At 35.7% G+C, this 24,522-nt stretch overlaps 1 protein-coding gene across 2 annotated transcripts in view; it reads right to left on the minus strand.

The window, feature by feature from the left end:
• Positions 1-24,522, minus strand: part of LOC125061838 (GAS2-like protein 3) — a 104,201-nt gene that overhangs the window by 72,779 nt on the left and 6,900 nt on the right. The window contains exon 2 of one of the 2 annotated variants that reach the window (XM_047667461.1): positions 17,705-17,805. The exons of the other annotated variant lie outside the window; for it this stretch is intronic. The gene's annotated coding sequence lies outside the window, so the exon portion shown is untranslated. The remainder of the gene's footprint in view (positions 1-17,704; positions 17,806-24,522) is intronic. 2 annotated transcript variants of the gene reach the window in all.

A 24,522-nucleotide genomic window follows, 5' to 3' on the forward strand; every position in this document is an offset into this window, starting at 1 on the left:
GCAGCTTAATTACTCAATAATCAATTTACAAGACTTGAGTACTTTGTACGCACGCATTTTTTTATTATTATTTTTTTATTATTACTTAAGATGTCACGTGGTCATGGTGTAATGGTTGCAGCTCCTTACAAACATTGTATAAAACAAAAAACTTGGCGATTAAAAATAGTGGCGGAGAGTTTATTGCCAGTTCTTCTCTTCCGTTCTACGCCTTTGATTTGGGAACTGGCAGTAAATGTAAAATTAAAAGCATTTAATATGTACTTCTTTTTGACGTTCATAAGTGTAATGTACACTTATGAACGTCAAAAAGTGTTACCTAAACGAATAAATGATTTTGATTTGATATTATTATTACTATTTTTCGAGACAGAAAGTATACTGCCTTGCGATTCTGTAACTCACTTTTCTGATAAGGTGGGAGCTAGTAGTTTATTGTTTATCAGAATGCCAAATCATAAAATGATTGCTTCACGACTGATTTGAGAGCGACCGCCGATGCGAAAACCGCTGTGTGAGTTCGAAAAGTGAGTTACAGAATCGCAAGGCTGAACACAGAACTACAACCTAAGGGATAACCTCTAAGTTTGATAGTAAGTGAAAATACTACTTGGTTCCGGTCCATGATCTTTAATTCTAAAGTTAAATATAGTGTGAAATATGAAATTTACTGAGACGAAATAATGTTCCATTACAATTATTCTGGACTACTTTCGCGGGGCATAAAATTAACTGTGATTAATCTATAACAATTTGACCCTGAGTCGGCGTGGGAACATTTTAACATATGTTCTTATTTTTTTACTTTTTTATCAGCAGTTGAATTATGAGTATAATTCTTACAAGGATTATCGCAATACAGCGAGGAAATTGATTAATGGTTTGCTTTTTAATTATTATTACGACTTATTGGTCTAGGGGTTAGGTCCCCTGACTGCGAATCCATGGGTCCCGGGTTCGATCCCCGGCTGAGACGAAAATCGATGTGATGAGCATTTGGTGTTGTGCTTAGGTCTTGGGTGTTTAAATATGTATTTATATGTCTATCTATAATATGTATGTATATCCGTTGCCTAGTACCCATAACACAAGCTTCACCAGCTTAGTATGGGACTAGGTCAATTAGTGTGAATTGTTATAAAAAAAAAACTATATATAATAATAATAATAATAAAGCCCGTTTTATTTCCAATCAAGACAAAAACAAATTATAATACACAGCTTAGATTATTTTACATTTTTATACATTTTTCTTTTTTTTTTTGTTTGGTATCCTATTTCCTAGCTACCTTCAGTAACGTCGATCGGAACCCCTTCACGGGTAAACGCCTCCTTCAGCTTTTTCCAACTGACTCTGCCTATGGCTCCCTTTCTCCATTCGTTTCCTGCTACCGCTTCTATTTCTTCTATCCACCTTTTTTTGGGCGATCTTTCTTCCTCTTGGTCTATACAGTTGTCTTTAAGGTCCACTTATTATCTGTGTATCTTGCTATATGCCCCGCCCATTGCCACTTCTGTTTTAGGGCATAATGTAAGGCATCTATAACTTTTGTTCTTCGTCTTATTTTATCGCTTTTAATTTTCGCTTCTATCTATTGCTTTCTGGCATGCTACTAGTTTAGTTTTTATTTTTGTATTGTAAGTATGTAAGAGTAGGTAAAATACAAGTGTCCAAGACAATTTTCTTGAGGTGAAGAGGAAATTGGCCTTTTAAGATTTCCTTCATGGACCAAAACTTTTTTTATTACTATATAGGTTAAAAATATCATAAACATTTTATATTGTTATTACTATTTTATTATTATACTATTTTATTTATTCTTTCCCAACGTATGTAGATTCCAAATCCAATTCAGCGTATTTTTTATGTGATATTTGACTTTATATCTTATCCAGATTGACTATCAGAGATCCATAGATTGGGAATTTTTATTATAAACGGGCCCTAAATGCAAAGCGTTAGCCAAACACAGTGCTTCGTTTTGGTGTACGCAATCTACTATATAAAAATAAGTCGGGTTTTCCTTCCTGACGCTATACCTCCAGAACGCATGAACCTATTTCCACGGTTTTGCATTCTTTGGAAAGGTCTCGGGCTCCGTGAGGTTTATGAGAAAGAAAATTCAGGATAAATTTCAACAAAAAACAAACAAACGAAATGTTACATAAAACGAAGCCATCTGGTGGCGAAACGGAGTTCTCCGGGTTTGCTAGTTGAATATAATAATTATCTACCCCAAGGCTGAGACATAAATTAATAGAAATGTTTTTTTTTTATCTTTTTAAAAGTCCTCAAGCCGAGCTAGACTCAAGTGGCGTGGGAACGTGTACTCCATGTGTTTGAAGGGTGACAATTGACTTGTCAAATAAGTTGTCAAATGACTTGTGTAAAGACCAGTTTGTATATTAAAACAGTTGGAAAGATTATTCTTACACTTAACAAAAGCGTTCCAATTCTTGCAATGCACTTGCGAGCCCTTTGGCATTGAGTGTCCATGGGCGGCGGTATAACTTAACATCAGAAAAAAAAATCCCCTTCTCACTCTCGGTCTCAATCTCTCACTTTTCTTCGAAAAAAAACGCTGCACATCTTCGTGACGCTAATATTTTACCCTCATGCGTCTAAAGAAGTTTCACTTCCAAAATCCCCGTGGCGCTACTCCCTTATAGGGACTTAGATCTCTGTATCTGTTTCATGATAATTTGTCAATCTAGTGGGCAAGTAGGTGATCAGCCTCCTGACACTCACCGTCGACTTTTGGGTTGTCTCCTCACGATGTTTTCATCACCGTTGAGCGATTGTTAAAACAGCACGCTACTAGGCTAACATAAACGGGCAAAGGTTAACAGAACTCCATAGATATGAAAACTATACGATAATACTCTTGGGCCGTGGGGTTTCACTGCAGGGGCTAATAAAGATTTAATTTCGCACCTGATAACCCCAGAGCTGGTGCTTTCCTCAACGAATAAGTATCGCAACTTTTATTTAAGCGTTGTTAATACAACGCTTAAATGGAACTGGATTGGACATATAATGAGAACTAACAAAGAAAAATGGACTAAGGATGTAATAGAGTGGTATCCGAGAAACGGGAAAAGAAAACGAGGAGGTCAAATTAAAAGATGGGAGGACGATCTGCCAATAGGATGGAGAAGGTCTGCCAAGGATAGAGAGATGTGGAAACCCTATGTCTGTCGACATAGGCCAATCGTATTATATATATATATACTAGCAGACCGGCCAAGCGTTGCTGTGGCTAAGGATTTTTGTTATATAACATAGTAGTAAACCATTCATGGGAAAGGGTAGGAGAACACCAGTCATGGGGACCATGCTTTTTTTGGTGGTTATGCCATTAAATTGTAGCTTTTGTGAAACGTTGGTACACAGCGCCATCTGTTAGAATTGTGACTATCAAATAATAAACAAATATTTTGCAATAAAATAATAAATAAATAAATTGAGATGTAAGCTATCCTATCTTTTAAGTTGGATCAAACTACACACGGTGTGCAAATTTGATTGATATCGGTTCTGTAGTTTAGGAGTCCATAGCGGACAAACAACGTGACACGTAATTTATATATATTAAGATATTATTTTCGCTATGTAAATTAGATTTAAGAATGCTACTGTTAAATAAGAATAGCATGTAAGTTAAAAAGGTCAGTGAATAAAGGGCTTTTATTATTATTATTATATAAGTATCGCAACAAATCGGGACCATTTTATATTTATTAAAATTTTCGATTTATACAAAGTATAATTTTAACGTTCCTTAAATGAGTTTTAGAGATAACTACCACCTGTTGAACCAAAAATAAGTTCCATGTGAAGGACTAAAATAGTTATCCAAAGATAGTTTCTAGTTACTGTGGTTTTACGATGTCTTTAGATGTATTAGCTGGATATAGCTGCTTATTTATTTTATATTCATACAGCTATCATAAATTATATATGTCAACGTAAAATTGTAAAAACCGTTAGATTGTAATCTATCTCGCGAGATTGTAAACTGTCGAAAAATTGTGAACTCAACGTACTGCTTACAATTTAACGTATTATTATTCGGTAGATTATAATCTATCGAAGTGAAATCGTCATATTGTGAAACGGTACGCACCTCGCGCGCTGATTTATAATAATACATAACTTCAATCCGGTTAAACAGTTTTTTCTTTAATACGTTAAATTGTAAGCAGTACCTTGAGTTCACAATCTTTCGACAGTTTATAATCTCGCGAGATAGATTACAATCTAACGGTATTTACAATTTTACGTTAACATATACAACAAAGAAACGTGTGGCACTCGGGGATTGCCGCGGTAAAGCTATTGCATCTTTTATCAACTTATTATAATTATTTATTTATACAGTATTTGTTTTTCTATGATATTAATTCAATCTACCACTCTACCAGACTCAGGCTAAAATGCCTATATAGTCTGTCTCACTCTAACGCGTCCCGGCTGCACCGGCGCTCACGCTACGTCACCGATCTCGTCAGAGAGATGGGAATGCGCAGTATGCGTTCTGTCCCACTCTAACGCGTCTTTGCCGCACCTATATTACGTCATCGTGTGTTAGGTTTTTTCGTTACGGAATTTCTTGATTCGGTACGGCCATAATATAATTTCGAAAAGAAAAAATTTATCAAAATTATTAAATACGTAATAATTCGGTTGGTTGTGTGATGTCTATGGGATGAGCCTCCTGGCCGTTTGTTATTTAAAAAAAAGCGTGTACTAGGTGTACACACGTAAGAAGTGAAACTTCTTTATGACCTTATTTTTCGAAAAATTATCTACTATATGCAACTTAACGAAATTGGTTAAATAAAGTTTAACAAAAGGCTTTTATTATCATAGACATGAATACAAATACAATTATGTATTTCATTTTACCTTATTACTACTAAGATTTTTACAGAATTTCATTAATTGTAATAGAATTATTACTATCATTGTTATCGTTATTATATATTTTTGTTATTAATGGCTTCGAATCTCTTCGGATCAACCGTGGTAGGGACAAGAAAAAGATGGCGCGTAACCGAAAAACGTGACGATTTGCTACAAATTTCTCCCATACGTCGATAAAAAATTCATTCTAACGCCGATAAAGAAGTTTGACTTCAAAAACAAAAAGAAAGTTGAAAGAATTTTGAATTAACATATAAATTTACTATTTGTTTTATAATAATATTTGTATCATGTAAGCGAAGGTGTGAATTTGAAACCCGACGAAACAATTCTCGAAAAATGTGCATAAATTTTAAAAAGAATGGCTAAAATTTACTCAAATCAAATTAAAAAAAAAATACATATTTTTTGCAACTTTTAATTTCCTTTTTAGAATTCGTAGGAAATGCTATTCTTAAATTCAAACAATCAAAGCAATGAATATGTCAGTCTTGGAAAGCACTATAGAACAATATTGTTCCGTCTAGACACGCGTGGCGTAACTGCAGTGTCGGGATCGATTTCTATAAACCACCCTTGGTTATTACTCGAAACAACATAGATAACAGAAAAAAACTTTGTCCACTGGTATCAACGTCATTTGGTTCGAATAATCTGGAAAGTTTCTGGGAGTTTTGAAAATTCGTAATTTAGATTACACATTTTATGTCTTGCCAGCCTTTCAAGAATCTTAAATCCTCAAACAAGCAGCATGACGCTTTACCTAAAACGCAAAACTATATTTATTTAAATCAGGACATTGAAAGGCCGACAACGCACTCGCGAGCCCTCTGGCATTGAGAGTGTTTTTTTTTTTTTTTTAAAGACAATTCACACCAATTGACCTAGTCCCATGCTAAGCTGGTGAAGCTTGTGTTATGGGTACTAGGGAACGGATATACATACATATTATAGATAGATATACATATAAATACATATTTAAACACCCAAGACCTAAGAACAACACCAAATGCTCATCACATCGATGTTCGCCTCAGCCGGGGATCGAACCCGGGATTCGCAGTCAGGGGTACTAACCACTAGACCAATGAGTCGTCGAAATGTGTGCATGGGCCGCTGCACCACTTAACATCAGGTGAGCCTCCTGCCCGTTTGTTCTATAAAAAAAACAACATTCTGTTAGGCGTATCCCTGCTGCTGCTCAAGGATTTATTATGTGGAACTCAAACTTAATTTAAAACCCACTAAAACCTGACGGATGCCTTTAGCTCGCCAACAGCTGAGCCATATCATTGCCCCCCACAAAACACGAATGTCACACACCGTGACTCCCAATCTTCAAAACTTTTTCTTGCATTTCTATCTAGCCAATGAATCGTTTTCACACTGACACATTCTCTTTTTGAGTTATGTCGGCCCCACATGGAGTACTGTTCTCAGCTCTGGGCGGGGGCTACCCAGTACCAGCTCCTTCCACTTGACCAGTGATTCCCAAAGTGGTCTATATCGACCCGGGTCTATGACAACCTGCAAGGGGGTCTACGCCAGCGAAAAAAAATTTGGGGGCCCATGAAATAAAAATGGGGAAGAAAAAGATTAACCCCTACAAAATTGACGCCAAATGTTGATAATTTATTATTAAAGCATCACGTTCATCCTTCTCACTAAAAATTATGACTTAATGCTTATGTTATTTTATTTTATTTTTAATTAATGCTACGTATATTTTACATAACAGATACAAAATTTTATTTTGAGTAGTTTTAATTTAAATTCAATTAATAAATGTATAAGTTAACATGTGTTTTTACTTTAACTTTTTAACACTAAACTTCACTACAGTTAGAAATTTAAAGGAAATCAATATCAGGTAAGTAGGGGGTCTACCCAACACGGAAAAACATGGCAAGGGGTCTAAAACGACACAAAAAAGTTTGGGGAACTCTGCACTTGACCGTATTCAACGAAGAGCGGTTCGAATCGCCGACGACCAATCCCTCTCCGAGCGGCTTGATCCATGGCGTTGCGTAGAGATCGCGCACCGTCAGCTATAAAGTTTTAGGTCACGCAGAGTCAAAGACAATATAGATGTATATGTAACAACACATACATACAGGTTTTTATTGCCCTTTGTCGAGCACATATGAAACACAAATGTTTGTACACAAGTGGACAAAGATGGGATGTTTCTTGGTAAACGTAAAGTACATAGAAAAAGTAGAACTATAAAAGCTATGCAAGTGTAATGTAATCTTGGCGATTAATAAGAGTGGGGGAGAGTTTATTGCCAGTTCTTCTCTTCCGTTCTACGCCCTTGATTTGAGAACTAGAATTTTAAAATTAGAAGCATTTAATGTATATTTCTTTTTTGACGTTTATAAGTGTACATTGTGTTACCTACGTGAATAAATGATTTTTTCCTTTTTTTTTTAAATTCTTTTCTAAATAATTGAACAGTTCACTTAAGAAGGTTTTAGGAAGAAATGACTAGCAAATTGTTAACGAAAAACAGTAAGTAAATATTCAAATTCATTACAAAGCATTACACGGCAGTCATGATCCATAACTTCTGGGAAGGTGATAAACGCCCGAACCCAATAATTAATCCAAAATCTCAGATTGAAAACAATCTGAGATCAGACCGTGACAGTCGATCGATCTCCTATCGGCATCCCAATGACCAAACCCTACGAAGACAATCCATTTTTTTCGACGGATAAAATGCTCTTTGTCGTTCCATTTTACCGAGTTTTCACTCATATTTGATAATCAATGTAAACCAGATAAAGTAAATAAAACCGTACAAATAACATTAAAATATACATGTGTATGTTTAAAACATATCAAACAGTTTTTTTAATTAGTTAAAATCTCTTAAAATAATTAATTGTTGGAGTCGAGCTTTCGTCAACTGTCATTTTCATACAAAGGTTTATCCACAGACACCGATCCGACCTCCCATGGATAGCTTGTATCGACAGATGGCTATTACAATCCGTCGATTGGTTATTGGTACACTTGTTACCACATTTGGATTAAGATTTATTGGTCGAAAATGGATAGAGATAGGTTATTGGGTTCGGGCGTAAATAAATAGTGTGATAGCATAACAATTTTTTGAATACATCGTTTATGTTTCTATTTATGTTTCGTATCTATAGACACAGTAACGGATAAAAAAATAATTTTGTCTGTCAACGGCAAGTGTTTTCACATCCTAAAAGATTCGGCTATATAAATCTGTAGCTTTGATCTTCACGCTGAGTGATGGTGAAATTAATCTAAGATATATTTAGCTCCTTCTGAATATGTTATCCTGCTACATTCAACTCTGAAGTTTTTAATTTAAAGGGAAATTAAATCTAGATGAATCCTAGGGCTACAGTAGTCCAGTGTTTCTCATCATAAGACCCAAAAACATATCGGTTCGGACATACTTAGGTAGCTGGTTCCACATAGTGGTGGTGCGTGGCAGAAGTTGCCTTAAGGCCCTATCCCACGAATTGCTGTGTCAGTGTCTCGGGGTGGACTGCGGGGCGCAGTGGAGAGCTGGAGCACTGAGGCGCGCCGTAATAGCAATTAGTTATGTAAAACATTAAATTAATGTAATTTTATCATTTTTTTTCTTAAATGGATTCTTGGCTTGCTATAAAATGTATCATGTAAATTTCAAAATGATTTTCTGTATACATTTTCGTCATAAAAGGAAAAATTGGCTGTTTGGATTTTTTTCTATCAAGTGAAGTTATTTAATTCGTGTATCGATCTTTCAAAATGGATACATAAACTACAAGAATCAAGAAATCAAGAAGCGATGTCGAAAAATGGAAAGAAAGAAAAAACGCCCAGTTGTGGAACGACGGACGTCAAGGTGATACGGATGGTATTTTGTATTCTGCCTTGACGATGATAAATGCGGTAGAAGATACAGAGAGATCCCACATGACACATTTCTAAGCAAATTATATGACAGTTAAAAAGAATTATTCATTTGAAGGGCAAAACTTGCAGTCTGACAGTTTACGAAATACGGAAAAAAATTATTGGATTTGCGTTCCCTAATTGCCATTATTTTATAAATTCTGATAAAAGCCATGATTGCAGATGGATTTAAAAAAAAATTGTAGGTTTCGAAAGCACGCAAGTGACGCCTCGCTTAGCCTCACTCTGATGATGAATAGGATCGTAAAACTGCAACCACTCACATTAAATCAATGTTTGTGTGTGGTCCAGAATTCTATTAGAGGTTATTCCTGGAACAACGAAATCTCGGCTCCGGTGTACATATGGCGTTTTTCACACGAAATGCTTGTTTAATCGATTATCAAATTTTAAATATGATACTAGCATTACCTGTTAAACTTTTAAACTAAGAAAACCTGAACGTGTGTGTGTGTGTGTGTGTGCGTCTGTGTGCTTCTATTTTTTGTATATAACAGGGGGCAAACGGGCAGGAGGCTCACCTACTGTTAAGTGATACTCACATGGACACTCATACTGCTAGAAGACTCGCATGTGCGTTGCCGGCCTTTTAACATATAACAAGGGGCAAAAGGGCAGGAGGCCCACCTAATCTTCAGAAATGCTCACATGGACACTCATACTGCTGGAAGACTCGCATGTGCGTTGCCGACCTTTTAAGATATAACAAGGGGCAAACGGGCAGGAGGCTCACCTACTGTTAAGTGATACTCACATGGACACTCATACTACTGGAAGACTCGCATGTGCGTTGCCGACCTTTTAAGATATAACAAGGGGCAAACGGGCAGGAGGCTCACATAATGTTAAGGGATGCTCACATGAACACGCACACCGCTGGAAGACTCGCATGTGTGTTGCCGGCCTTTTAAGATATAACAAGAGGCAAACGGGCAGGAGGCTCACCTAATGTTAAGTGATGCTTACGTGGACACTCATACTGCTGGAAGACTCGCATGTGCGTTGCCGGAAAGGATCAAGAGGAAGAAGGAGAAGAGGTCGCCCAAAAAAAAGGTGGATAGAAGAAATAGAAGCGGTAGCAGGAAACGAATGGAGAAAGAGAGCCATAGACAGAGTCAGTTGGAAAAGGCTGGAGGAGGATTTTACCCGTAAAGGGGTTCCGATCGACGGTACTGAAGGTAGCTAGGATAACAAACAAAAGAAAAAAAATGTTTAAAAATGTAAAATAATCTGTGTATTATAATTTGTATTATTGTCATGATTGGAAATAAAACGGGTTTTATTATTATTATATTAAAATCATGAAATCTGATTAACTCGAAGCACTAAAAGTTAAAACAAACAAGTAATATAATTACAAGCTAAGCTATTGTCTTACGTTTGTTTGTTATGTAATCTGTGCAAACAGCATTACAATGCACAGATGTCTAAATTTATCATTTCATTTATTTATTAAACAACAGATGGCGTTGTGCGTGTGAAGAACGCGATAACAAAACGATGTTATACGTATACTAGCTGACCCGGCAAACGTTGTTTTGTCATGTATATTATTTCTAGGGAATATTTTTTTAGTTCAATAAAAATAACTATCTACTATAATAAAAAGTAGGGGTTGATCGTAGCAGGGTGAAAATTGAGGATTGTATGTATTTTTGTATGTTGTATCATAAAAAAATAGAAATTAAAAATTTTGTCTAAAAAATAATATAAAAAATTTAGGGGTGGACTACCCCTAACATTTAGGGGGATGAAAAATAGATGTTGTCCGATTCTCAGACATACCCAATAAGCACACAAAATTTCATGAGAATCGGTCGAGCCGTTTCTGAGGAGTATGGCAACGAAAACTGTGACACGAGAATTTTATATATTAGATGTATATAAGTGTTTGAGATTAGATGTTAATATTGACATTCTCGGCTGCGGGCAGCGTGTAGAGTCCATGCCTTCATCTTCTTCCCCTGCAGCAGACTGCCCCAGCTGAGTATAGGTCGCGACCGCACCGCTTTGTATCAGCAGGGCGCTAACGGAAACACCACCCGGAGGGGGCATGCCCCGAATGGGCCAAGCTCACCCCTTTCGATGTAGTGTGCAGCAAAAACCACACTGGATTTATGTTAAACCCTTGTGCCGATCGTCACTCTTCATTGTAAAATCAGCTACCAGTATTTTCAAATTTGACTTACGCCCGAACCCAATAATCAATTCACAATCTCAGATTGAAAACAATCTTAGATCAGACCGTGACAGTCGATCGATCTCCTATCTGCATCCCAATAACCAAACCCTACGAAGACGATCCATTTTTAGCGACGGATAAAATGCTCTTTGTCTTCCATTTTACCGAGTTTTCACTCATATTTGATAATCAATGTAAACCAAATAAAGTTAATAAAACTGTACAAATAACATTCAAATATACATGTGTATGTTAAACAACAAACAGTTTTTTTAAACATTTAAAAAAACTGGTGTAAGTTAAAATCTGTTAAAATAGTTAACTGTTGAAATTGAGCTTTCGTCAACTGTCATTTTCATACAAAGGTCTATCCAGAGACAGTTGGCTATCACAATCCGTCGATTGGTTATTGGCACACTTGTTTCAACATTTGGATTAAGTTTACTATCTCAGATGGTGGATTATGGATTGAGATAGGTTATTGGGTTCGGACGTTAGAAACCTTCAAAAAGAGAACGAACCATTCCCTTAAACACCGTAACAGTTACTAGATACCGCCGTCCGTAGACACTCACATTGCTAGAGGGCTCGCAAGTGCGTTGCCGGCCTTTTAAGAGTTGTTGGACTACTAACGCCGATCTCAGATGGTTTTTAATCTGAGATTGTGGATTAATTATTTGGTTCGGGCGTAAGTTTCTTCTCTTGCCCCATAAAACATGAAGATCCTCTTAGGCTATTTTTGATAGTCAGTTAATTTGACGCGACCATTCGTAATGACTCATAATAATTTTTACAATAACAATCCACTTAATGTGCCAATTGTTCGTTTTATTTAAACAATTGTTCAATTAGAACAATTTTGCACTTGTGTGCTTAGTCACGGTTTTATACAAATAAACATAATTTTATAAACTTGTACAAAATTCCTGTAATATACCATTAATACAATTGTATTTTGTTTTTGTTACATATATACAGGGCGTCCCAAAGTTATGGGACATGAAGGTAAAGTACCTTAAATTTCGTAGATAGGGTATTTTACTGAAAGAAGACAGATATTTTTAAAAGTTAGTAATTCCGCATTCATAGATTTTCTAAAAATTATTTGCCTCGTCTGGGAATCGAACCGACTTAAATGTAAAAAAATAACACCCCTACTTTTATGATGCCAATCGAAAGAATGGCCAAAAACTATAAACTCTTCTTAAGTAACATGGTATTTTAAAAGAAAGGAAAAGCGTGAAATTAATAATTTTAATCAAATTAAAAAATACATATTTATTTATTTACACTTCATTGCATTAAAAAAAACACAAACAACATAATCCATAAAAATTATAAGGGATGCAACGGGCGGTCTAATTGCTAACTAGGGATTCAAGTATGTGTTTTATCTAAGTATGTGATGCTTGAATTGAGCATAAAATTAAATTTACGTGATTTTGGTTAATATCTTAAGTAAAGTACGTCTGTCTATTTCTGTCAAATTGTAATTAGGCTGTGGTGAAAAGAGACAGAAAGCTTTATTTAAATCGGTAGGATTACATTGACGTGTTTTTTTTAGGTAGTCATAACAAAACCTAAATCACGATACTCGAAATACATATACGGAAAAGCTTACGCCTTTATGGCTTTGTATTCAACCGAGCTTTAGAATAATAAGCTCACTCAAATAACACTCGTAAACCAAATTCATAAAAGCTCGGAACCGGAAGGCTACGTATGCAAAACTTTTCGTATTCGACGAAATAAGTTTTTGTTTACATTCGTCTCTTTCTAACAAATTGTGTTCATACTGTGATAGAAAGGGACAGGGCTATAATTAGTAGAACTAATTCAAAAAAAATATTCTGAACTGTAGATTTAAAGAGGTATAGAATCCGCATATATCGTGCACCACCACTATGTGGAACCAGCTGCCCACTGAAGTATTTCCGAACCAATTCGACTTAGGGTGAGATCTATAGAGCGCACTTAGACTTTGCTCAGACTTAACTATAACCATTCTTTACTTTTTTAAAGGATAATAAAGAAGGTATTGCATGAAATGAAACATCAATTTCTGTCTTAGCTTGAGCTTAGCTTAATCTCACCGTTAAAATGTCTATAAATATACTAAATCATAGTTTAACCTTAGTGTTTTTCGTAAGTAAAGTCTGAGCAAAGTCCAAGTGCGCACTATAGATCTCACCCTTAGAGTCCTTCAAGAAAAGAGCATACCAATTCTTAAAAGGCCGGCAGCGCGCTTGCTTGCCTTCTGACAATGCGAGTGTCTATGGGCGGCGGTATCACTTAACATCAGATGAGCCTCCTGCCGTCTGCCACACGTAATTTAAAAAAAAATTGAGTGTTATGGAGGGAGAGGTCTGGGGTTGACCGTAGACTGATCATTAGTTCAGGGTTCTCACTCTCGAGAAGTCTGGAACCGCAGGTCTTGATTGAGGTATGTCGGATAAGGGTTGCCCCCTAAGGGCCCCTCTTAAGGGCGTGTGGAGGGTGTTTTAGTGGATAGGGTATCGCTAACCCTCTGAATAGCACAGAACTATGAGTGGAGACCCAGCCCGACAGTCCCCGCGTCATGGGGGACTTTTTACATTTTCTCATTGTCACTTCATTAAAAAAAATGAGTGTTATCGAATGTCAATAACGCATTTTGACATACCATACAGTTCGCGCTCTCTCTATCTGAATCTCACTCTTAGCACTAAGTAAGATTACCTTATGTCAAAATATGATTGCATTTTGTCATACCTTTGTTGAAAATTTTATTTTATGTTTGGTTAAAAAATTATTTTATTTTAATGTGTGTTTTTGTCGTGTGTGTTTTAGTTGTATTTTTTTTTAATTTCTATTTGATTGTTTTTTTTTGAGAAACTTATGCTTGCATTAATTGTCACACATTTTAGATGTAAGATTTAGTAAAATAATTAGTAAATTTAGGACTGTGTGTGATGTCGTAAGCTTCATAACTAAATAAATAAATAAATACCGAAGTCACAGTTCGTGTTATCTCTCTCTGAATCTCACCCTGACAATATAAGTCCAAATCGATTTGTGCAGCCCTGCGATTCTGTAACTCACTTTTCGAACTCACACAGCGGTTTTCGCATCGGCGGTCGCTCTCAAATCAGTCGTGATGCAGTCATTTTATGATTTGGCATTCTGAAAAGGCTAATAGTTTATTGTTTATCAGAATGCCAAATCATAAAATGACTGCTTCACGACTGATTTGAGAGCGACCGCCGATGCGAAAACCGCTGTGTGAGATCGTGAAGTGAGTTACAGAATCGCAGGGCAGGTAGCTTAAAATTCGACCAATCTATTTCGTGTCATTCCAAAGAAGCTGTCATGTTTATATTCGGTCCGTCACACGTCAACGCAACTTCCTGTTGTGGCTTCCTTTTAGATCAGGTGATAAATAGAAATGTTACATTTTATTTTACTTACTCTTCTGCAACGCTTTGGGTCGGTTTCATATAGGCTAGTAGATTAAGAGACGTTATTATCTCTATCTAATATATAAAATTCTCGTGTCGCGGTGTTTGTGGTTAAACTCCTCCGAAACGGCTTGACCGATTCTCATGAAATTTTGTGTGCATATTAGGTATAACTGAGAATCAGACAACATCTATTTTTTATCCCCCTAAATGTTAAGGGCAGTCCGCCCCTAATTTTTTTCTTAATTTTAGATATTTTTTTCTGTTTTAAATTTTTAAGATACAGCATTAAAAATACATACAACCCCTAATTTTCAACCCTCTACGATCAACCCCTATTTTTTTATTATAAATGATATACATGGCAAAACAAACATTTGCCGGTTCAGCTAGTAATTATATAAAATTGTTCTTGTCAAAGACAAGGACTAGTGTCTACTGTTTTTGGTATTACACAGAACGTTAAGCCTGGCCGTAAAATTTTAAAAATAGAAAACGTTTTTTAAGTAATCTGTGACGCCGTATAAAAATAGATTCGTTACAAAAACGTTGCCTAGTTTATGATTTGACTTCTAAATAATGCAGTCTTTGAAGTGAAACTTCTTTAGGCGCATGACGGCAAATTTTTACGAAAACGTCACGAAGATGTGCAGCGTTTTTGTCGAAGAAAAGGGAGTAAGCGATTGAGACCGATTGAGAGAGAGTGAGAAGGGCGAATTACCTTATAGAAATTACATTTTAATTTTAAAAATTCGTAAAGAGAATTTCTGAAATATTAGTTTGTGCAACAGACTGGATCTGACCCTTGGTATCGCAAACAACCTTGACCTACGTCACATATCCCCTAGGTACAAAGACAACGAGTTCTTGAAGACTACTCTGGTTGGTCACCAGTGGTTGTGAAATGTGGACACGGGGGTATGCCTACAAGTCCTATCCTTTATCAATCAAGGCTATATTAATAAAAGCGTCTAACAATTAATTATATTTTTAAAAAGGATGCGGGCCTCTCAATCTCCCCTTCGCTGTTACCCCTTCTACAATTGTCAACCTTCGTCTACGTGGGGATATATTTTTTAATAAAACATTTTAATCAACGCTACTCAAAACTTTGTATGTCAAAATCATTTATTCATATTGACGGTCTAGTGGTTAGTATCCCTGACTGCGAATCCATGGGTCCCGGGTTCGATCTCCGGCTAAGACAAACATCGATGTGATGAGCATTTGGTGTTGTGCTTAGGTTTTGGGTGTTTAAATATGTATTTATATGTCTATCTATCTATAATATGTATGTATATCCGTTGCCTAGTACCCATAACACAAGCTTCACCAGCTTAGCATGGGACTAGGTCAATTGGTGTGAATTGTCCAATAGAAAAATAATATAGGTAAGTAACACAATGTACACTTATGAACGTCAAAGAAGACATATTAAATGCTTCTTATTTTACATTTAACTTCTCAAATCAAGGGCGTAGAATAGAAGAGAAGAACTGGCATTAAACTCTCCGGCCTCCGCCACTCTTTTAATCGCCAAGCTTTTTGTTTTACACAATGGTTGTAAGGCAACCATTACATACGTTCCACATAACTTCTTAAGTAATTAATAGTTAATAATAATAGAATAAATTAAAACAAAATTTGTCCTCTATCAGAAGGCATGGTGAAACAGGAGCACGCACTCACATTCTCGAAGCCAAGGTAATAATATTAATTCCCACAGGTACTGACTACTGAGATGGAAGAATTCCAGAGAAAAGCATTATGCAAATTGCAAAATCCCATCATCAAAATAGAATTAATAACAAATTTGTTTACACGCCTTCTTCAGAAGGGGTAGGCAGAGACCAGTGATCTGAGATCTCCACTTGGTAAGGATAATAGAAGGATCTCTTACCTAACCTAACCACTGAGTGACTGGCCCGAAGGCCAAGTGGCAAAGATCGAGAAATCGTAGGTATATATGCTTAGCAGGAATTACTTCGATAGCGCGTTTTAACTTATGACGTCATCGCAGTGATTTACTACATTATCGCGATGTATAAAGTGTGTGTACTTATTTTATACAGAAGTTATACTTCTTTGGCGTAACAAGATAAAAATCTTTTCAAAAATTTTATTCTACGTTTGTAGAAAAAACGATACTAACAATAGAAAAAAACTAAAATGTTGACTTTAAAATTTATTCTCATAATTTATAACTTCAAACACGCGTAAAACAGAAAATACGTTTGTTTTACTATAGGTATCAGTATAGTACACCCTAGGGTTAACTTAGGGGGCCCTTTGTTATGTCAAGGACTCACGCGTGACGACAAATTTGCGGAACGAGTCATCTAAAATCGTATTATTTTGCGTGAATTCCTTTTACTATATTGTACTAAAGAGAACTAAACATTTTGATAAACCTAGTGTGGTGAATAAGTACGATATCACACACGACAATAGTGTCAAAATATTACAGACTGTTAATGAATATTACCTTAAAGTTATTCACCAGTATTGAAGAAAATTAAGTCAACATAATATTATTTAGTAGCCATAATTATAAGATAGATTGTAATTCATGTAAAAATATAAAATAACAAACTAACATTGCTGGTTTCGTTGCTTAAATAGCAATAAGGGAATTACCTTATAGAAATTATATTATTAAAATTTATGTATTAAATATTAGTGTTTTATATTTTATGCAAAATAATTTATTGAAATCTCAAATGACGAATTGTAAATTAAAATGCCACGTGTTTTTATAATCGAACAAATAAATTTAAAAAAAAATTAATTAAATTCCTAACATATCTTCCTGTTTCCTCCCTCTAAGTCTCGGAAATCTAAGGTTGTAGATTTGTATAAATATGAAGAAGACTTAAAAATTAGTTTTTCAAAGAAGTTTCACTTCTGACATGTGTACTTTGTACGCACGCACGTTTATGTCACGAGGCAAACGGGCAGGAGGCTCATCTGATGCCGCCGCCCATGGACACTCACATTGCCAGAAGTCTCGCAAGTGCGTTGCCGGTCTTTAGTATCCAATTCTAAAAATGGTTTTGGACTTTTAAAGCTGGAATTTTCTGGCTGTATTGCGATACTTATTCAAAAAAGTCTAGTTTAGTTGAGTAACAAAAAAATTAGTCTCTCGTTCGATATGAGTTTAAAACAGTACTCTTATGTAATAGTTAATTACCTTTTACATGTAATTTAAAAACTTACCTTTCTTTCGTGTGTACCAAGGCTAGTTGCTAAACCATAACTGATTCGTGTTAATTTGGTAAAGTTTTAATTGGTTTTCTATTATGAAATAACAAGGTTACCTGGAACAATTAAAAACACTTTTAAAATACATATAAAAAATTGTAAGTATCACGTAAGCACTATGGAGTGGGGGGGTCCTTTGATTTTCTAATTTGGTGATTACGTCAACAGTAAATTTTATTTTTTATTTTTTGAAGTTACACTTCTTTAGGCGCGTTATGAAAAATTTATGAGAGTGAAATTATACGATACGCGCGCACCGTGACACAAAATTATCAGTATGGGCGCCGAGCGTGCGCAAGCGAGATGGGAATAAGACAATCTACAAGTAAAAAGAAATAGAATATGCGTGACGTTAGCAGCTATGCCAAGAATTTTGAAAGATCATAATGACATTTGTAGTACCTTTTAAACAAATAAAGGAGTTTTAATTATTTTTTCAAAGAAATTTAGCAATGCTTTTTCACAAAGACCTATTGTTACTTAGTTAAAAAGGTTATGAAACATACCTAGTTATTAAATTTAATTAATCTATATATATAAAAGAAAGTCGTGTTTGTTACAACACTTATAACTCGAGAACGGCTGGACCGATTGCCATGGTTTTTGATTTGTTGGATTTGTTTTTGTCCCGAATAGCAGAATAAGCAATAAAATGTCGGATAAGTTATCGAATAACAATAAATTAATTAATTAATTTTACGAATGCAAAAACCATATGGTGCCATCTGTTGACAAAACTACGCATCATTTTACGTCGAATTCGTGTCAGTTCAAGAAATTCCGATCTTGAGGTGAATGAGGAGATGCATAACCATGCTTTGATCCTGATCAAAAGATGTTGGATATCAGAAAGTGCTTAACATGCAGTATCGCCATATTGACGCTAGAGAGAAGATGCCTAATCTGCCATTCTTCTTTCGCAATGGCAAGCAATAAAACATTTCTGTATTAGCAAAAGAGTTGTATTAATGTAATACTTAACATTAATGAAATCCTAAAATAAGTTAAATTAAAGTAACAACGATATTATAAGGTTGTAGGGCGGAACGATTAAGTTAGCCAGGTCAGCTAGTAATATAATAAAATAATAAATAATAACTATTATTAACATTAATTAATAATTGAATAATATACTAAATATTAAGTAAATATTGTTAAATTATTAACGCTAAATATTTATTATTAATTATTTAATATTTTAAAAAAATAAAGAAAGCCAAAGAAGTATAACTTCTTACGCGCGTACATAAGTACACGCACAATTTTTTTTTATATAAAAGGGGGCAAACGAGCTTGCGGGACGACCAAAAAGGGCAGTCTACGCAGCCCATAGACACCCATTTTTAGTGGGTGCGTTGCCGGCCTTTGGAGTAGACTCGCTTTTTAAACATTTGGAGGTCGTATCTCTGAGGGAAGACCCCCACCGGGAGTCGATTCCACAGTTCGCTAGTTTAACTTTTTTACACATATTACCCACATTGTCTATGCTTGAAAACGAAATGCATTTTCGAGGATTCCTACAAAAACTTTAATACGTTTATGTACTATTATTTTTGAGAGCTTTGCCTATTGCTGACAAGAGAGGGGGGGGGGGGGATAAATTGCAGTAAATCTGCTTACGTAATACTTGAATGGATATATTTAAAAGAGAATTATTTGTTTCTAACACAAATATACATACATACATACATCAGTGGCGCTACAACCTCTTTAGGTCTTAGCCTCAGATTTCTGAATCTGTTTCATGATCATTTTTAAATCTAATAGGCAAGTAGGTAGGCCTCCTGTGTCTGACACGCCCTCGCCACGCAGACACGCCGTCGACTTTTTGGGTCTAAGAAATGTCGGTTTCCTCACGATGTTTTCCTTCACCGTTCGAGCAAATGTTAAATGCGCACATAGAAAGTCCATTGGTGCACAGCCGGGGATCGAACCTACAACCTCAGGAGAGTCGCACGCTGAAGCCACTAGGCCAACACTGCTCAACAAATATACAGTAGTAACAATATTCTTAACAATTTCATAGTAATAATAAAAATTAAATCAAATTTAAAAAGTTTGGTCCCTGTGGCTGGTCACTTACCTATTAGATTGACATGGAACAGATTCAGAAATCTGAGCCTAAGACCTAAAGAGGTTGTAGCGCCACTGATTTTTGAAGTTATACTTCTTTAGGCGCGTTATGAAAAATTGATGAGAGTGAAATTTTACGATGCGCGCGCACCGTGACACAAAATTATCAGAATGAAGTTGCCCACGGAAGATGCTACGGCATTGGACATAATTTAAAAACAACATTCGAATAATAATTGAATTTATGTTTCACTCAATGAAAGAGAATAATAATAAATATTTATTTATTTAATTTTTAAATGTAAACTGAACTTTATTGACTATAATGACTCCTTTTCCAGTCTTTGATTATTTAATTGTAATTAATTATTTGCATGCAATCAAAAACTATTTTTAATAATGCCAAAGAAGTATAACTTCTTACGCGCGTACATATTAGTACACGCACCCTTTTTTTATATTAAATCGTAAAAATAATTGACGGCGACTGAATTGCAATTTAAGTTCAAGGATGTGTTTTATAGTATTCACCGCGCTCCATGTTTGCTTTGACCTTAACACGTAAATACGCAAATTATATAATTTCCTTAAAACTTTAATAATAATAATTTAACTGACTCCAAAATGCATAACAATATTTTTTATCAATATTGATTTTATACAGATTGCTAATAAGTTTTTTTTATCTAACAAACATATAGGTTCACCTGATGTTAAGAGATACCGCCCATAGAGTATAGACACACACATTGCCACGCTCTTGTACGCTCTTTTCTTGAAATCGAATTGGTTCGATAATACTTTAGTGGGCAGCTGGTTCCACATAGTGGTGGCGGCAAAAACTGCCTAAAATAACGCTAAGTTGTCGGAAGGACGTCGAGGTGATACAGGTGGAATTACGTGTTCTTCGACGTCCGATGCTGAAACTCAGCTGCAGGTATTAATCCGAACAACTCCTCTGAAGCTCCGAGATGGGGCTTCATTGAGAAATGCTAATCGCAGCCTATCATAGCTTTGTTGTTGAGTAAGCCCACTACGAAAGTCATAATAAATCATTGACCGAAAATTTTCTCGCGTTAGGTTAATTTTCACGTGTAACAAGAGTTTTAGATTTGCCGCCAATTCACAAAAACAAATGACAAATGAATGCAATATACTACATTTATAAATTACCAAAGAGTTCTAAAATTGAAATTCAAAAAAGTTTTCATTAGCAATGTTTCTAACTGGCCAGTTCTAAACATTTTCAGTGTTACCCACGTACAAGATTTTTTAAATACGCACGATTATCCACTTTACTTTATTTCTCTGGTCGTGTCCCAATATATTATGTGTTAGTATTTTGTGGTCCAAATAAAAAAAAATCTATAAAATTTTTATTAAGTCTAACCCAGCCAACAAACTAGATCAGATATAAAACTCCAAGCGTTAGTCATGTGACCTAACATTAGTTAAGTTACTTATATATATATAAGTAAATAATTAGAAGCGTAAACAATAATCGCACACTTGAAGCCAATATGAGCCCTTTGCCCAATGAGCCCAAGAACTTTTGGGCCGTGGGGTTTAAGTGCACAGGCGCTTATTAAAGACCCCAGAGCTGGTGCTTTCCTGGCTCAACGAATAAGTATCGCAATACAGCGAGGAAATAATAATTTAAGTAAGATTACACCGGTGTGAAGTTGATTTCGGACATATTTAACGCCTGGGAAGAATCATATGATGGAGTCGGCGTCTTTTGTGACCTGTCAAAGGCCTTTGACTGTGTTCATCCTGATATACTCGTTGGAAAGCTTCAACACTATGGCGTTGATGGCAAAGCTTCCAGCCTGATGAATTCATATTTAAAGGGAAGGATCCAGAGAGTTCATGTCAATGGAGTCACCTCTCCGGGTTCGCAGGTATCAATGGGCGTCCCCCAAGGATCGATTCTCGGGCCTTTCTTATTTCTGATTTACATAAATGACCTCCCATTCTTTGTCAACGAAGTTCATGAGATGGTATTGTTTGCTGATGACACTTCACTTCTATTTAAAGTGAATAGGAATAACGTATTATTGGACGATGTAAACAATTCTATCTCTCGTATAGTTAACTGGTTTAATGTAAATAACTTATTGCTTAATGAGAATAAAACAAAATGTATTAGATTTACAACTACTAGCGTAAAGCGAGATATTGGTAACCTGAAAATTAAGGACAGTGAACTAAACTTTGTTGACAAAACTGTTTTTCTAGGCATAACAATAGATAGTAAACTCCAATGGGGCCCACACATAGAGACTCTTTCGAATAGGCTGAGCTCTGCAGCATATGCAGTAAAGAAAATCCGACAGTTTACTGATGAGGACACGGCTAAAATTGTGTATCATAGCTACTTTCATAGCGTTATGTCGTACGGCATTTTATTGTGGGGTGCTGCTGCAGAGGTTCAATCCATATTTGTGCTGCAGAAGCGGGCTGTTCGGGGTATTTGTTGTGTTTCTCCGAGGGAGTCGGTACGGAATAAGTTTAAGGAATTAAATATTATGACACTATCTGGTCAATATATTCTTGAAGCCTTGTTGTATGTCCAAAAAAATATAAACGATTTTAAAACAAATGGTGATTTTCACCAGTATAATACGCGGAAAAGAACTAATTTGAGTGTACGACCAACCAGGCTCCAAAAGATAAACCACTCCTTATATGGAAATTGTATTCGTTTTTACAACAAACTCCCAAGCGCAATTAGAGAATTATCACTAAATAAATTCAAAGTCCTCGTGAAACGAAAATTAATCAACAAAGCTTTTTATAAATTTGAGGACTACTTAAATGATCCTAATCCTTGGGATTGAATTGCTCCAGTTCAAACAATTTGTATGACAATACTTGGCGATTAAAAAGAGTGGCAGAAAGTTTCTTGCCAGTTCTTCTTACCCGCTCTACGCCCTTGACTTGCGAACTGGTAGTAAATGTAAATTTACGATTAATTTAACTTGACTATTCAAAAGTGTACTTGGTTACCTACTTGAATAAAGATATTTTGAGTTTGAGTTTGAGTTTGAAATGCTGCCAGCGTTAAAGGTACACTGCCACAGGGACCAAACTTTTTAAATTTCTTAGGTTAAGAATAATTGTCAACAATATACTATAATTAGGGGTTTGATGTTAGTCCTTGTGGGAGCATTCTATAGGAGTTCACTGTCCATACAGTATGTTGCATACAAACTATTTTTAGACACAAATACCTCATGAACCACAGATTAATTGATTTCCTGTAGTAGACAGTAATTTCGGTAATTCATATTCATACAGCGTGCGTTTTAAAAGCATGGCGGGCCAATTTGTTGTACTTAAAAAAACAAAGACAAGCCAAGCGCTATATAAATTTTATTTAACATTAAGAATTTGACAGTTTTTTTTTTAATGGCTGTGGCACGGTTTGTGCATTAGCCAGCGTCAAGTATAAGATTTTTATAATTCGTGCTTGCCTTCGAAATTCGGCCGTGTCCTCCATGTACGGTTTAGGCACTCGCCCGGTACCGCACAACCGTCCCAAAGGCCGAGAACAAATTTAAATTAAATTAAAACTTGCCCTCGAACCGGGAATCGAACCCGGTACCCCTCACCTAGCTGCCATTTAATAAGACCGCTAGGCTATGAGGCCCTCAAATTTGACAGTCATATCAAGGACTCTGTTCATTATAATAATAAATACATAGTTTCGTCTACACCATAGACAATTCAGACACAACAATGTTATCTGCGTGATTCGATTTTTCGGATTTTAGCTAAATACAAAACAATTGATGTAAACAAAAACATAACGTAGACATTTTCCAACCAAAGAGGGTGTGAGGAAATATTTCAAGAAGCGGGAAGACCTAGTTTGGCTTTAGACCTATTTAGTAATAGAAACAATTTCGTTCTTCGTTTGTAGTTTTTTTAATGTACAATTTCAGTTTTCTTTTACACATTAATGTACTTAATTGACTTATGATTCGTATATTTTGTTTTACAATGTCTAATGTATAAATGTACTTTTATATAATATGTATATGTGTAGCTGTAAGATTACGTATAAATATGTATTATGAAATAGAAATATTTCTATTGTTCTTTGTAATCGATTTCATTATTATAGTTTCGTGTAGTCTATATTTTAGTATAGACTATAAGTAGGTATTTAATTTTCTTATTTGGTGTGGACGTAACAGTAATTATTTACTTTTTACCCATAATACCCACACATTGTCTTTGTCATTGTCAAAATGAATACGTTTATGTACTATTATTCAATATTAGGGGTTGGCATCTTCTTCTTCTCTAGTGCTATCTCCTAGCGAAGGTTGGCGATCATCATGGCTAGTTTTATTTTGGATGCCGCTCTTCTAAACAATGAATTGACTTGATGCTTTGCCCAAACCCTTGTCTTGGGTTTTTCAACCAAGACATGCGTCTGTGGCCAAGTCTCCTTCTACTAGCCACTTTGGCATCAGCCCTGCGATTCTGTAACTCACTTTTCTTCTCTTTCTGAAAAGGTGAGAGCTTGTAGTTTATTGTTTATCAGAATGCCAAATCATAAAATGACTGCTTCACGACTAATTTGAGAGCGACCGCCGATGCGAAAACCGCTGTGTGAGTTCGAAAAGTGAGTTACAGAATCGCAGGGTCGTGCGTGGCCAATTAGTCTATGAATCAAGTAGTCCCACTAC

This window comes from Pieris napi, chromosome 24 (genome assembly GCF_905475465.1).
Source record: "Pieris napi chromosome 24, ilPieNapi1.2, whole genome shotgun sequence".
In the NCBI taxonomy this organism is placed as follows: domain Eukaryota; kingdom Metazoa; phylum Arthropoda; class Insecta; order Lepidoptera; family Pieridae; genus Pieris; species Pieris napi.